The 17328-nt window shown below is 46.0% G+C and overlaps 1 long non-coding RNA gene across 2 annotated transcripts in view; it reads left to right on the top strand.

The window, feature by feature from the left end:
* Positions 1-14425, top strand: part of LOC142924034 (uncharacterized) — a 43817-nt gene extending 29392 nt beyond the window's left edge. Inside the window, exons 2-3 of one of the 2 annotated variants that reach the window (XR_012941177.1) lie at positions 11215-11296; positions 11441-14425. This is a non-coding gene — a long non-coding RNA (uncharacterized LOC142924034). Of the gene's footprint in view, positions 1-11214 lie in introns of both variants that reach the window. The other variant, XR_012941176.1, reaches the window with a different exon arrangement.
* Positions 14426-17328: the final 2903 nt, after the last annotated feature.

The raw sequence follows: 17328 nt of genomic DNA on the forward strand, positions 1-17328 counted from the left end.
GCACTACTTTCCTACTGCTAATAATAGTGCAGTATCGATATTTGAATTAGGGGATGGTTTTTGGTGCGTGACGAAGATTAAAGGTCATCCTTCGGTATGGGTGCGGTATTTGTTTTGAGCCATAGGCAGGTAAATAGTGGCGACGATGGCGTAGCGTACTCCACACGCGGCTCCTGTGAGCCACGAGAAGAGTGAAACGAAAGCCACCCCGACGCGTGTGATGATTACGCAAAGTGCCATCTTCATGGCTACTGGGAGAGAGGCCGTGTCGGCGAGTCCGTGCGTGTTTTTGCATAAGCGTAAGGTGAAGTTCTCAAAACTAGACTTCGCTCTTGTTTGGCAATTAAAACTGTTAAAGCTAAACTTATTTGATTTATTTGAACAGGTAAGACCCACTGAGCTATATATCTATTTTTTCAGAGGCGACCCGACTATCACAAATGATAGCTCAATTAAGTGGCTTATCAATGTGGAAATGTATAGCAGCCAAATGCTCTAAACGCGTGACGTTGATTCTAAATGCGAGGGAAAAAAAAACGGAGGACCCGGAGAAAAATCCACGCAACCACGGGGAGAGAGACACACAAACTAGCAAATATACAACAGGCGTCAGGGTCGGGATTGAACCCACGACCTCCTGTATACCAGGTGAGCTGGGTAACATCTCGCCACCGTGGCAAAGGGAGCGGTGAGTGATCTCCAAAACGGTCCTGGGCACCTCCACCCCCCTAACCAACAAGCCCAGACGGACCGGCGTAGTGAAGTAGAGTCAAACAACCAACACGATCGATACGACATGGGGAGGCCTTCATCCGGCAGCGGTTTGACAAAGCACCGATGAAAGCTTATGATAAGCACATACAAAAGACACACACAATGTGTTGCGGTCCATTGGCCAATCTTCATTCGAGAGATCTATCAACCAACAGTAGCATTTGTTTAAGCAAGCAAACTCTGGACTGTCCATACGACCTTCTGAGTATCGTCAGTCATTGAGGCTTGTTAAACAAATGCTGCTAGGATCCACGTGTTTTTTAAGGGGGCAGGTGGGGTGGTTAGGCCACGTAAGTATGTTTTTTACTATAATAAAAACTATTTTTTGTCGTTCACCCCCCCCACCATGTGACAAGATTGCCACGTTCGCAAAGATATTACTATTATTATTCACACGTGGGCAATGCATCAATGGAATTCTGTCTAATAAAGCTTCCCTTCACCGGTGGGGCCACACTTTTCATGACGATCTGACATCAACGTACGACAATTCGCTCAATCTGATTGGACCGTCATCATTGCTTTGGCTGCGAAAACTTAGCTCTTAAAGTTGAACGCTGCTAGGTTGACGGATGTCATTGGAATTCTACCTAAATATTATTTTACCCAATTATGCTCCATCACAACAGTGCCGGCCTAACCTATCGACAAATAGGGAACAAAATATAACTAGTTTTGTATCATTGCATTATTATTGTTGTTGTTGTTGTTGTTTGGTAAGCCAGCAAGACTGAGTTGACATGCCACCTCGGTGGCAGTGAGTTCCTCGGCCATGTCAATACCAAATCCACACCAATCCAAAAACAGAGAAACTGATTCACTCTTCAACAATACCAAGACTGACTTTTGATTCTGTTAAATAACCCAATTTGTAACGATTGGCATTACCCTGTGTAATTATTGGCAAATGAATAGTCAGTTTGGTATATTACTTGATCTGATGCTTTTAGAATGCTACTTTTAGATCTGCCTTGCAAGGAATGTGGAGGCTTATGGTGTGGGTGGGGTGGTTCCGTTCAGGTGAGTGCAGTGGGGATTCCTTTTTACTCCAAAGTTGAATGTCTCCGTATTCAACCTTTTCCTGCCAAATGTATGACACACACGAGGTAATGGTTGTAGGCCGCGGGGTAATGCCGAGTACAAATCAAAAATCTTGCCACCAAGCCGCTGTATCCAGGAGGTCGTGTGTTCCATCCCGACCCTGATGCCTGTATATTTAGAGTTTGCATGTTCCCCCCGTAGTCGCGTGGATTTTTCTCCGGGTCCTCTGGTTTTTCCCTCCACATTTATAATCAACGTGAATTAACATGTCTTTTTGCTGCTAGAAAGTTCCACACGAAAAGCTACTTCGATGAGCTGTCATGTGTGATAGCCAGGTCGTTTCTGAAAGAAAAAAAAACATCTATATAGCTCAGTGGGCCTTAATTGGTTAAATTAAATAAATAAACATCTTTACAGTTCAATGTATATGGTATTGGCCAAACATCCCAATGCTGAAACACTGCCTTCAAATTACTCAATGGGGATTCCAGACATCAGCTCATTGCTCCCCATACTGCAAAAAACTTGGCAAAACCCTCCTGAAAACAAGCATAATAATAAAGATTGCGTCCTGGAGAGATACCCATCGGTAGTAATCCATTCACCCTGTGCCACCACCTGGCTACAGAGCAGCTTGGAAGATCAAGACAGACAACCAGGCATGCGGGGTGTCTTTCGCTCGCATTTTTTACATTCATTGCACTCTCACGTTATCGGCCTGAGCACTGAAGCGGTACAGCCGAGATCCTACTTCTAGTGAAATGGATTTCAACTACCAGTGTCTATATGTAGAAAGTTGTATGGTTTCAGCACCCATTCCTACACAAACCAAAAAAAAACAAAGATCCCCCGTAGAGCCTTCACAGACTGTAGGGGAAAGTGCGGTTAGCAAGCACATATGAAGGCCAGAACGGTACACGAGGGGGTGGGTGGCCAGCACCACGCCCGACCGCCTTTGTCTCCCCAGTGGCGATGTTTACTACACACCACACCAGGTACTCATTTGAGGCTGAGTCGACCTAGGGGAGGCCCAGGACCGGTTTAGATAATCGTCGCTGGTGTTGGCCGTGAGCAGGAATCGAACCCGGGTCGTTGAGTTCATAGCGCAGCGTAGCGCTAACCGCCACACTATCGCTTCCCACAACCCATCCCTACACACACACACAAAAGAGCACGTTACATTTGCCTTTTCACTCAATTTAGCCAAATTCTACCTCTGAGAAATCAAAATACTCCGTCTGCATTACCGCCACGCGACAAACGTTTGTCAGTTGGCAGGGCACGTGGCAGAGTGCAAAGCACCATCGTTTGGATGAAAGGGTCACGTGAAGGGATCTCAGAAGCAGTTCTGTGATATCGTCTTGTACGGGCCGTTCTCCAACACCAGGGGCAGTGCACCGCTCTGCGAGAGCTCCGAATGGACACTTCGTCTCTTGACATGGTAGCAATAGCACAGTTGGAATAAAACTGGTTGAAAGCCACACCAAATGCATCCTTACGCCAACGAAAACATTAACTAGACCCTGCGAAAGACACTCGCAGAGGTGCAGTCGTTTTATTTTACAAATGTATGGTGAAATTAAAAGGGAACTTTCAATTATAATTGCAGTCCCATTTAAACAATGAAAGCAATGTAATGCGTACACATTAACTCTATTTTACGCATGCGAAGTGCATAAATGACCTATCTGTTCAGTCTATTTACAACTAAGGAGTCCTTCCTCCAGTTCAGCTCCCAGTGCAGTTGTGACTCAGTCCTCAAGTGGGAGAGACGTTTAACACGTAGGCTTTCGCGACCAATATAATCCATGATACAGGTTATTTTTTGGCTTAGATTGTGAAAATATATAAAAGTGTCGTTAAACCCGCCACCACCCGACACAGCCAACTAGTAAGGTTTGTCACGTTAACAGAACGTGGCCAATTCGTCACTAGTACAGCAACACCGGTGTGTTGGAGAGCAAAGCCACAACATTTACAATCTGAGTACGACGTTTTGCCAATAATTACAACTAGCTTCATCAGGCAACAGCCAGATTTGTGGATACATCCTCCCGTTTCGTTCCTTAAATAGATGGAGAGACGTGAAATCCAGTGGGAGAGCCATTTACTTGTAGCCGATTTGTCCAGAGGGTGGTGTTGGAATGCAAATCCAAAGTACGGTTGCCTCCTGTCCCGGTTTTCCCTAGGATCGTCCTCTTGTTGAGATCGCTGCTGTCAAGGGACATCTGTACGTCGCCCCTAAACATTAAGTCCCCGCTTCGTCATTCGCGAAATAATAGCAATAATATTGATATTACATTATAATACACAACCCAGGGCAATGCATTTACGTGGAATTCTCCCCTCTTCTACTCTTGTTCTGTACTCTGCTACCCATGAGAGGTCCCAGTTTGAGCTCCAGAGGTGGTAACCCTACATACGGGAGTTGTGTCAGGATTTTGATAATGCCTTGTAGGAGTGAGTCTTTGAGCTGCAAGTGAACCAACGATTACGTCGATTAGATGTACAAATAAAAGAGTTTCCGCCGTTGTGTTACAATGTAAGTATGGCCCATGGTGCCCCTCATGCCCACGGTATTTCTTACATGTATTTTTTTTATAAATATAACAGTGTATCGTTGCAAAGAACATGATGTTAACGAGAGTTGTGAGTCATTCTAAAAAAAACAATTATTTTCACACGTTCGTTGTCACTCTTAGGATATAATTAATCCGTGTACAAAAGCTGGTATGGACCATCGTGGAGAAGTGTGGGTAATACAATAACGGATATAAATCACTTTGCCTGCGTAAATACTGCTGGAAGAAGGCACATAGGCTGATGAACTAAAATGCTACGTATATTGTTTTTACATGGAATGAACTACTCGTCTAATTATATTATTTGTAATATTTAAAAACTTTATGAGTCGTAGACTACATCAGTGGATTGTGCGGCAGGAGTAATAATATCTCTCTCGCTATATAATGTTATATATTGGGACGGAGCAGTGACGCAGCGGTTAGCACACTGCACTATGGACCTTGCAACAGGAGCACAACTCTACGTGCTGACATCGCTTGCGAGCGACATCTAAAGCTGTCCTGGGCTGCCCATCTCCATCACGAACCCTCAATGACCAACGGGGTAAAGTATGGTCGAACAACACCCATGACCGACACGGCATGGGTGTCGTTCGATCTCAATGCGGCAGGGTGTCGAAAAGAGGGTTGCGAAATATATAGTGATTACCTTTTGAGGAACCCTATACTAGCACTACTGTTATGCTTTGAATGAATCGCTCACATATAGCATCCAAGCAACAAGAGAGGAAAAAAAAACAATCCCTTTCAATTCCCCACCCATTAAATCCTCCACGTACCACCACACACGTAACCTCCCTCTAGGACATGAAACCAAAAGATCCGGTTTGTGCAGTTACGTTGGGGAATGCTTGGTATGCATCCCCATTGCACCACACCGCGCACGTTCCACTCGCCATCCACCACGTACCACCGCCGCCGCGTGAATAATTAGGCCTGACAAAATTATTGTGTTGCTTAACGTGGTCTTTTTGTAGATCGAATTCATCAACGAACGTAAGCAAAATCAGCCCCGTCCGAGTGCTCTTGTTGGCTGCGAAGAATTGGCTAAGCACGGACAAAGCGTGAACGCAATCGTCTGTAGCACCGCTGTATGAAAAATAAGAATGGGTTTAAAAAAAATAAGAATAGGTTTAAAAATAATAATAATAGGTTTTAACAAATAAGAATACGTTTTAGCACCGCTGTGTGGCCTTGAAAGTAAAACAATATATGATGGGCGACGTTTCGGGCGATGGCCCCTTCTTCATGGCACGTAAATAAAAAGGGTTGTTGGGTCATTCCGCAAAACGTCACCTATTATACTGTATATCATTTCATTTTAAAGCCACGGTGTGTTTTTTTTTTAATTGACGGTCGTGTTGAGTTTGATCTGTTACTCGCTAGCTACAACTAATGTATTACGAGTTACATATTCTTTGCAGACTAGTTTAAAAAAAAAACTGGTCATCAGATTTTTTTTAATATTCTTCTCTTCATGGCATAAAGTGCAGGCTCCAGTTCTGAGTATCCATTCGACCTCTCCGGCCTCTCTATTTACGTGCTATGAAGATGGATCGTTGCCTAAAAACGCTGCCTATTGGATATTTTTTCCGTTCACAGGCTCAGTGTTACTGACGAATGGACTGACACTTTTTTGTTACATACAGTAGTAGTAATAATAATAATTCAGATGTATAAGGCGCCCTTAAACAATGAATCTCAGGGCCACGTTTATTGTGGTCGTCACCCCACTGCCAACGCAGCAGCAAAACTTATTTTTGCGTCTAGTTTGTCGTCGTTCCCCTGCACCTCCGATTATGACGGTCGGCTACGTACGGTGCTAAAGAAGTTCAAGGTGCACGCGTGCATGCATACAAATAATGTTTCATCTTGAAATTAAGGGCGCGTCGGGGACATACGGGGATGCATGCGAGGCGAGTATGGAAAAGGGGAGCGGATAAGAGAAGGCAACGGGAGGATTTATATTTAAGAAACGAAACAGGAGGAGATCTCCACAAATGTGGCTGTCCGCCTGATGGGTTGTAATTACTGGCGAAACGTCGTACTCGAATTGTAAATGTTGTGGGTTTACTCTCCAACACACCGGTGTGCGCTGTACTAGTAACGAATTGGCATGCTCTGTTTACGTGACAAACCTTACAAAATTGGCTGTCGGGTGGTGGCGAGTTTAACGACACATATTTACGCGATCTAACCCTAAAAAAACCGATATTATTGATATTCTTGGTTCTTTTGGTAAATTCACGTAGAAGGGAAATAATAAAATAATACAAATAAAACTATAAAATTATTACGATGTTTCGATTGCAACACAAGCAATCATCATCAGGTGTGAAAACTACAGCAATACATTTTTGACATTTTTTTTACAAATTTTCTTGCTGTGGGTTTTCACACCTGATGATGATTTCTCGTGTTGCAATCGAAACGTTGTGAGAATTTTATTGTTTAATTTTTATTATTTTATTATTTCCCTTCTACGTGACTTTACCGAAAGAACCAAGAATATGAATCCCTGCAGTCACGAAAGCTTAAAATCGAAATTTATATTATTGATTATATTGGTCGCGAAATCCTCCTGCGTGTTAATCTGATCACAGAAAGAGACAGGTAAAAGGGGGTGGGTTAAGAGAGTTCACAGTTCATTTGTCCTCGTCATCACTTGAGTTGGGTGCGGTGGTTGCTTATGAAAGGTTTGAAATGAATGGTGTCGGGCCAGAAACATTGTAGGGGATGGTTCCGGATGTCTCGTGACCCCCAATTAATTGACCCCCCCAAAAATTCTTGCTTTTTAGGGAGTTAAATGGGGGGGGGGTCACAAGACATTTGGAGCACCCTGCAGATGGATAGCACGCGTTAGAGAGTGCGGCTGGTGTTTGTGGCTTTCAAACTCATTCCGAAATTCCTTTACTACTGCTTTTTGTGTTGATGTTTTTGCCCCCCCCCCCCCCCCCCCGCTGCGCACTTCTCATTAGCACGGTTGGCTACGGTAATTACGGTGCGAAATAAGTTCACCACACATACATACAGCATGAAAAAAGTCCCATTTTGTAGTTTCTCATCCCGAGCTACAAATGCTCTCTGAGAGTGCGTTGTCTTTGTACTGTTCGCCTTTTAGCGTTCTCTGGTCTGACACTGGTGAAAGGAGGCCCTGAATAAGGCTGTCTCTGCTGTAGGCAAATCAGCTTCAAAGATCAGTTTCACATGCCACATATTGTCAGGGCATGTTTTGTTTGCGTGTTTACCACAAGTACTGTGTGTGGTTAATGCAGTCACTTGATTCCTTGCAAAAAGGTTTATATTTGGTGTTTGAACAGCTTAACACCTCCTGTTTATTTGCCCGAAAGGGTAAAACCTATTCTTATTTTTTTCATACTTTGATATTGGCAAAAAAAAGGTCCCATGTTTTATACACACAGCAACTTCCGCTAGTGTCTAGGAGGGAGGGGGGGGGGGCACAATAGGGTCTAGTTCGACACGGCGACCGGAGTCTTTTCTGCTCTTTCCGTAAGCGATGACTTCCGCTCGTGACAATCACGGGGCCACCGCAACATTTGACCCTCACGCACCACGGTTATTCCACCCAAGCGCTATCCAGCAGCATCCCTCGCTAAGCGTCCGCTCCGACGTCTATGTTCCTCCCATCGTCGCCGACCGGTGACTGGCCAGCGGAATGAACGATGTCCAAATCATCCCTTTGCGAGCTGCACGGCCTTGGGCCAGGCGCTCATCCAGCAGTGGACTGGGTTACGAAAGGGGCCCGTGCACACATTGTACACGCACTCTACACGCGCGCGGCAAATTAGCCGTTCTCTACAAAAGGCTCAACTCCACGATGTATCCTCGCGTGACATTGCAGACGGACCGGTTCTCTTTTCTATTTGTTAAAAGGGATTTTAAAACCACAAGGTGTGGAAGTTCCCAACTACAAGTCACACATTCAGTTTATACTTACACATCGTGATAACGACGATGGCGATAAAGTTACAGACCTCTGTCAATCCACTGCTAGATCGAGGCCTCCAAATTATTTGTATCAATCATTGTTTGACTATACTTCACCACGCTGGTCAATGCAATAGTGGGGGCAGAACGAATTCAGTAGATATCACTCGCTACTGACTATAGCCGCGGATGGGAATCAAACTCAGGTTGTTGGGTTCATCGCTGCAAGAAAAAAATGTCTATTCACCACATCTCTTTCCCCATGAATGTACCTGCACTGTGGGTGATCACCTTATTCTCCAGAACATAAAGGACGCACCTTGTCCCTCCCCACCCCCTGTATTTTGAAGCATAGATAGTGGCCGCGTCTTACATTCCGGTAGGCGTTGAGTGTGAGTGACCAGATTCGTATAGAGCACTGTATCTGTATTTAGGGGCGTGCTGCGTCTAACCTTACCGGTGTATCTCACAATCTGAAGAATGTGATGAAACATTTGAAACAACAAAAAATGTTATGAAATTGAACAACGCGTGATTGGGAATTATTGACATCGCCGAGATGTCTCTCTGGATCCTTATTACGCAGGTTGAGCGGCAAACGGTTCCTTGAATTCTTCGGGTCATAACACGTTCTCGTGTCTATTTAGCGAACAAACAAAAAAATCATTTTTTATTTAAAAGCTTTCGTGACTGCAGGGATTCATATTCTTGGTTCTTTCGGTCAAGTCACGTGGAAGGGAAACAATAAATATAATAATATATGCAATAGATTCATATTCTTGGTTCTTTCGGTCAAGTCACGTGGAAGGGAAACAATAAATATAATAATATATTCAATAAATATTGTTTCCCTTCTCTACGTGACTTCACCGAAAGAACCAAGAATATGAACAAAAAATAAGTTTTACACCAGCAGTTATGACACAGATATTCTCTGTACTCAAAATGAACATACCGTATCACCGAGTTTCGTGTCTATATTCTGGGGGGGGGGGGGGGGGGGTATAGGTAGTGGGGATGGGTAGCTAACTGGGAAGATGCAAAGTGTATGTCATTGTTAAACTTGAAAAAAAAAGGTGACGCTTCGAGGCAATGGCCCTTCCTCATTTATGTGCTACGAAGACAGGGCCATTGCCCGAAACGTCGCCTATTATATATTTATCCTCTCAAATACCACAGAGTGTTATTGACGAGAGTGTTGGAATCGTTTGTTGTCGTCATAGTTGTTATTTGTGTTTGTGCACTGCTGCAAACGCATTTCTCTATTGTTAAGTCTGTATATTAAGAATCTGGTTTCTACTCCGCCACGTAATTCTCCACACTCTGCAAGATATTGCCTCTGTAAAATATGTGAAAGAATGTACAAATGTGGGCGCTAGGTTTGAAGGTCGCGAAATGTCTCGAAAAAGTTATTTTAGCCTTTTGCCAAATCGGCCAGAAGGCGCGAGCGACCTCTCATCGCGCGTGACCTCTCATCGCACGTGACCTTTCATTGTGCGTGACCTCTCGTCGCACGTGACCTCTGGTCGCACGTGACCTCTCGTCGCACGTGACCTCTCGTCGCGCGAGACCTTTCATCGCGTGTGACCTTTCATCGCGCGTGACCTCTCATCGCGCGTGACCTCTCGTCGTGCGTGACCTCTCATTGTGCGTGACCTCTCGTCGCACGTGACCTCTCGTCGCACGTGACCTATCGTCGCGCGTGACCTATCGTCACATCTCGGGAGCTAACCAAGCTTTGAGCCTGGATAGCGCTCACATGGATGGCTGCCGGTAGCGTCACGAGGGTGGGGGGCAGGGGGTGCCTTTACCTCCGCACCGACCCCCCCCCCCCCCCCACTGGTGACCAAAGCCACGAGTTGGGGGGGGGTCCCCTGACAACCTCCGTGAGATATGTTTGCAACAACGGTGTAAAAGAACAACAAACACTTATTTAAAACACGGTTCACGATGCGATTAGGCAAGAGGAGCCCAGATATTTCATAGCCGAGGTGCTACCGTGCGAGACAAATCTAATATCGGGGTCCCAACTGACCGATTGCCACTCCACCCGAGCTGATAATGTCGTTCAACTCCGCCACTGATGGCCTCTATCCACACCAGGTCGCGATAGGAGGCTGCTGTGATACGTGGAGGTAAGCAGAGGCAGCCTGGCAAAATCCATTTAGCTCTTTTGTGCTTCTGTGGTCTCACATGGTGATTTTGAAAACGTTTTGGTTGAGCCATATTTGTTTGTTGTAGTACAGAGCTAGACTGACAACTTTAATCTAACTTGTCTTATGGTTGTTATTGTTTGACTTGCATCCCGCTGGGATTTTTGCACACAGCATTTGATATTCGGTGCTTTTTCTGGAAGACTTTGCTGTTTTTTCCTGGATTTTTTTCTGTTTGCGCGTAGTCACTTTAAGATGTTTTCTTGTTCACGTTTTTGTTTGTTGCGGTTGCACCCGATTCAAGAGCCGAATGGCTCACAGGGCTTTACCTAATAAATGAAACTGAAAACTGAAACACCTCGATCCTTTCTGCCTTTACCATCCCACGCTGACCAGTTTGGTGAAATTTGGAAATATGGTCAAATAACCCCCCCCACCCACATGGCCCACATGGTGTTGAGAGGCCCTCATCTCACAGTGGGTTGGCAAAAGGGCAGTAAAATACTTCGCTTAGCACTCTCCCTGAGTAAAATATTATTTAGACCCCTCCTGTATGTACGTCGGGACGAAGTGCCAGTGCCAGCTTCGGCGTTAGTAACACAAAACATGACCGTCTCTGCTGACAATTAAGTCCGCTCTCGGGTGAAAAGAGTGACGAAATTCAACCGCATTGCTATTTTATGACAACCTCAGCTTCGTAACGCGCCACGCAGAATTCGCTCACGACCGAAGAGAGAGAGACCGACTAGGAGCCGCGATGAGGAACTGCAGACAAGCAGGAGAGCAAGTCAGCCGGTAAGCTGGCACCATATAATTTCACAAGATCTGCGGTTCTCTATATATTTCGGTGTTATTGGCCAATCAATGAGTGTTTACATGTGGGCGGAAAGTGGAGCGTGCGAGGCGGGGGGTGGGGGGGCAATCCTCTATCCCATACAGGCGGAACAGATGGAATCCACATTTGCTGTATCGCCTTCTCCTGGCGAGCCGAGGGACAGCTCCTCTTCGACTCCCACGTCAAGGAAGCTTCACAACATCTTTATACGATCCACCATCCTTCACTGCCTCCACAACGCTGGATTACCGTACAGGTCACGTGCATAGCCACCACGGTTCGCCTTGATTCGGCGCCCCTCAAGGTAAACAAACAGGTCCCTGCAGGGTGGGCTGGTGGGAACATTGGAATTTTGCGCAATTTTATTTTTACACCCCACCAGCACGAGATTTCACTTCGTTAAAGTATTGAAAGGGGACGGACGGACGGACACATTAATCTATTGCAGGCTGGTACACTCAGTTTACAACTTCGTTCCTACCAGTAAAAAATTGAAAGACTACAGGGAACAAACTGGCCTTTGCTCGTGCTAGACGAGTGACAGATTAAGTGAATATCTTGTTCTATGATGAACCTACACCTCCTCCCCAAGACAGCCCCCCCCCACCTCCAACACCCCCACCCCGCTCACTCCCTCCCCCCACTAACATGTCCGGCATTCTTGGCATGTGTGATATTATTTTCTAGGCCTCCCCACACAAGCGTCTATCGCTCTGCGAACGAACGCGGGGGAAGCGGTGTCGAATGTGTGGTGACCCACGGAACCACCCAGTTTTTCTGAAATTCCACATTCTATCAGCCTTTCTGTCTCAGGAAGCTCATTCCAGATATCTCAGAACCGGTTCTTCTTGCGCGTGTGTGTTTTGTTTTTGTTCAAAGGGCTCGCGCTCACATTTTTTTGTTTGTTACAAATTGCGTGGACGCACTCCGGCCGCTGAGTCGCACGCCCCTCCCACCACCACCACCACCAGCCGGTCACCTCCCTTCCACACACCCCCGACTTCCCGAGCAGACAAAAAACGTGCTTGGCTGGATCACAACCAAACAGCACCGCGAAGTCGTACTGTGGTGTTCGTGCAATGCCCAGGAGCAATCACTGTATAAAACGTTCCCCCTCCCTTCCTCGCAAGCAGTGCCGGATTATCGTCGTAGCACAAGTGGCTACACATGATACGGGCCCTGCACTTTCAAGCTACCAATTCCGGTTCAGTGATTCTGCACTTGCTCTATTACTATAGTACTATACCGCCTTCAACTTTTACCAACGACTGGGTGTTTAAGGTTAGAGATTTGTCGTATTATCTGGCTGTATAGCAAATGAAAAAATGCAATTACTTTACTGTGCAAGTAAAAATGTGTGTTTTAATAATTCACGTGTTTTATTTTATTTTATTCAGGGCCCCTTTATAGCCACTGCTACAGGCCCCGGAATAGCTTTTTTCGGCACTGCTCGCAAGCGTGGGGTTTTCTCATGGCACTCCGGATTCCTTACCACACGAAGTGGCTGATAGCGCCGTGACCTGCCAATAAACACTATGGCGCTCCATCAACCGTTTTGAGAACAGCAACAGGTCGCTGCGCACACCTCCACAAGTGGAGAATTAAAGGCGACCCACAGTGCGACTGCGGCCACCCGAACCAGACAATGGACCACGCTGCGAACAACTCTATCCTACGCCCGCTCTCCGGCGGGACTGAGTGGTATTAGTCGCGCTGCTCCTGAAGCTATCGCGTGGCTCACAGACTTAAACTTGGACGTGTGATTTGCACACACTTGCCATACGCTAGGAAGAGAGAGAGAGATCGCCGTGACATATATAGAGGGCCGCGGAGCTTTGGAAATTGTTTGCGCCCGCTCATAGCGTGGCTGCCTCCTTGTCTCGCCATGAGAGAGAGCAAATACTCCGGCTGAGAGGAGAACACGACGTGTGATTAAGTTTTGAGTGACGCATTTCGTTAGAGGAGATAGACAACACATTGCAACACGTGGCTACACGACTGTCTTTTGCCAAGTTTTTTTTTAACCCTTATTATACCGCGTATCGATTTTCAAATAACAAATTGCGTCAGATATCCCCCCCCCCCAGAAGATGTAATGAAATGGATTGATAATAACCTTGAAAATCGGTATGCGGTCAAAGGATTTTTTTTTATATCGGTACACATTACGGCTTAAATTGGTAAGGTTGGAGGTCTGTATTATTAAACTAGTTTGTTACCATGTAAAACCCACTGAGCTATTGGCACTTTTTTCAGAGGCAACCTGGCCTCGCGTGGGAGCTCATCGAAGTGGCGTCATCATCACACGTGGGAATTTATAGTCGCAGCCAAATAATCGAAACGCACGTTGTTTCTAAATGTGGAGGAGGGCAAAACCAGAGGAGCCGGAGAAAAATCCACACGACCACCGCGCGGGGAGGGAGAAGACGCGGACTCCAAATATACGACAGGCATCGTGTCAGGGTCTGGGGATTGAACCCACGCAGTCCTGCGTGCCAGGCGAGGGAGCTAACATCTCCCCGCCACCGAAGCGCACGCGGTCAGTACACGTACTATGAACGCGGCAATTTCAGCCGGTTACTTTTCCACGGCTAACAGCAGTAGCGAGTGAAATGTTAACCCGTTCTGGGCACGCCCCTTCACCAACTCGCACGGACAAGCATGGCGTGGTCTCTTCATCCAACAGTGGCTTCACAAAGGGGCTCTAAAATATGTCTTCAACATCTTCTTTGGATCTTTCGGTAAAGTCACGTAGATAGGTTCAAAGAAAATAGCAAAAAAATATCTACGTGACTCTACCGAAAGGCCCAAAGAATTTGAATTCCTGCAGTCACGAAAGCTTTAAGTCAAGATGTGTTTCAACACTTTTGTCAGTAAACTAACCGTTTGGCGAGCCACACTGCGTGTATGCAAGTATCTCTCAGTGAAAGGGTCAACAGGGGTTGTCTTGTTGGACAAGAGACTTGACCCTGCCATAGGGAAATTGATTTTATGCTATTGACTGAGGAGCCCTGAGGAATATGAACACCGCCCAACGCTCATGGGAGGACTTTGTTGACACACCGTTCAAATATACATTTTATTTTAAAGCAATTAATGTACTATTAGTGTATCCAAAAGTGCATGTAAAACTCATTCGCATTTGTTGCTGTGAAAGCTTCGTATCAAGACGCAATTAGTGTGCGTTTGGCAGACACACGTAGTAGTAATAATAATAATGAATCTCTCCCCGTTTGTCAGCTGGTCCCTCCTCCCCAGTCCTCTCTCTGCCCCGGCCTCTCACCCCTCTCTCTATTTAAGGCTTCGGCACTGATTCGTTGTCCTTCTGTTTGTCTTGGTGTGTGTCTCGCTCTGTGTGTATTTGGGGCCGTCCATAAATGACGTCACGCGATTTTGGACGTTTTTTGACCCCCCCCCCCCCACCTCGTCACACGGCGTCACAAAAAGTCAGACCCCCCCCCTCAAATATGACGACACAAAGCTCTGCCCCCCCCCCAAACCATATTTCCATTTTGAAAATAAAACATGCTTCAAATCCCTTTAAACTATTGTCATTGTAGTGCGTATTTAATGTGGCGCTGCACTCTGATGTTGTAAGAGTGTTGTAACAATTAGTGATGTAATAACAATTCTATATTTAAAGTTGCGCATTTTGATGTGACGTCACATTTCTCAAACCCCCCCTCCCCTTCGTCACACATCGTCACACATCGTCACAAATATCTGACCCCCCCCAGGTGCGTGACGTCATTTATGGACGGCCCCTTTGTGTATGTCTCTCTCTCTCTGCATACGTGTCTGCCTATGCTGTTCCCGTGTCTGTGTTTTATCATTCATTCTTACCTGATGATTGTTGCTTGTGTTGCAAATCGAAACGTCGTATTTTGTCATTATTTGATTTTATTTTCGACGTGACTTTACCGAAAGAACCAAAGAGTAATGAATGGTTAGTTGTAAAAGCCGGTGTGGCCGCCTGGGCACGAGAGCCTGGATGTTCGTTCCACATCATGTCCCTGTCACTCGTAACGTTGGGGGGGGGGGGGGGGGTGGTAGGGGTGGGAGTGCTGGAGGGGGTTGTGAAGGAGGTGGGGGTGCTGGTGGGGGTGGTGGTGGGGATTGAGTGAGGTGGTTGAGTGAGGTGAGGGGAGTATCGTCACGAGGCGAGGCTCCCAGGAATGTCCCTCCTTTAGTGAGCACAAGTCACGTCGAGCTGGACGAAGGCGCCGCAGTGGCTAGGAGATGTTAACTACCTCGCCTGGTATATAGAAGATCGTCGGTTCGATCCCGACCCTGACGCCTGCTGTATATTTGGAGTGTGCGTGTCTCTCCCCGTGGTCGCGTGGATTTCTTTTTGCAGGTCATCAGGTTTTTACCCCCCTCCACATTTAAAATCAAAATGCGTTTAGAGCATTTGACTGCTAGAAATTCCCACACGATAAGCTACTTCGTTGAGCTTTCATATGTGATCAGGTCGCTTCTGAAAAAGAGCTATATATGGTAAATTAAAATAATATATATTTTTTAATAATAGTAGTTTACAGTTTACACCCACACACTAGGAACAACCATGCCCGTCAACAGTATCGTCTTCTCACGTTGAGCTGAGATAAATGTTAAAAACCCCCCCAAAAAGAGTCCCCGCGTTAATAAGGGCGCGGAGTGGCGGTGGGCTCGGGTGTCGAGGGTCGAGCCCACTTGAGTCTCGACACAATACCGTCTTTATTTCGGCAGCCGCGAGCGCTGTGATTCACGCACCGCGATCCGCTCAGCCGGCTTTATTTTGGCTCACCTCACTGATTTAAGAAGTACATTTCAAATGGTGCTGCGGTGGCGAGAAGTAAATCACCTTCAACCGGTATACAGGAGGATGTGGGTGCGATCCCGGCCCCAACCCTGTATATTTTTCGCAGGGACCTCCGGTTTTTCCCCTCCGCATTTAGAAACACGCGTTTAGAGTATTTGGCTGGGATACATTTCCACATCGATAAGGCGCTTCGTTGAGCTATCATTTGTGGCCAGGCCGTTGCTGAAAAATAATCATATAGCTCAGTGGGCATTACCTGGTAAAATATCTATTTTTAAATAGTTGAAATAGACTGCAGTCAAAGAACACAATGAACAACCATTATAGCTCATTCCTGCCACTGATAGAATCATCTGCTGCGAGTGATATCTCAGGCAATCCTGCCTGCCCCCTGACTCACCCTCAGCCACCCGCATCCCGCATAAACCAGTGTGGGTGAAGTATGGTCAAACACCCCCCCCCCCCACCACCACGACTGAAACGGCATGGAGAGGCCTTCATCCCATAGAACAAATGGGCAGTGAATCAGTATTGTGATTGTCACTGGTTTGAAATGTGATACCCTGCAGCACTTGAGCTCATTCCTGCCAACACAGTTTTGAGTAATGCATCTGAGCGCATTTCGGAATGTGCACATGCATTCCTGTCCTAAACATCACCACGTTTGTGCTTGAAACCATAACCACTGATTTTTTTGTTTGTTATGTGTGCGTATGTACGTATGCACGTTGAACTTCATTCGCACCGTACGTAGCCAACCGTGCTCGTCGGATGTGCCTGTGCACAATGACGAGATAAGACCCGGACTGGTTGTACCTCGCAAGATGGAATGGAGCCAAGTTGACAGGGTATGGTATGAATGGGGTTAGTTATGTTTAATGTGAATACCTAATTTTTTTTTAAAATTAACCTGTCTTTAAAAGTAAAGGATCACACAGGCACAATTAGAGGCTTTCTTGTTTTAAAAAAAATATATGTATTCGATGTATCTCAGTTAAGATGTATGCGGCATATGCTTCAATGAAAACAGCCCGCCGGGGAAACCCACGTAACAATAATAGCGCACGCTGGAACAAACATGAGTTTAAAATAAGATGCAAAAATGTGTAAAAAGGGACACCCATTGTGCATCATGAAAAAACTGATCAGCAGTTCCTGAATAAGTGCATCGTGGTCCACTTGTCTGAG

This window comes from Petromyzon marinus, chromosome 7 (genome assembly GCF_048934315.1).
Source record: "Petromyzon marinus isolate PM22_M1 ecotype Great Lakes invasive population chromosome 7, UKy_Petmar_22M1.pri1.0, whole genome shotgun sequence".
In the NCBI taxonomy this organism is placed as follows: Eukaryota; Metazoa; Chordata; class Hyperoartia; order Petromyzontiformes; family Petromyzontidae; genus Petromyzon; species Petromyzon marinus.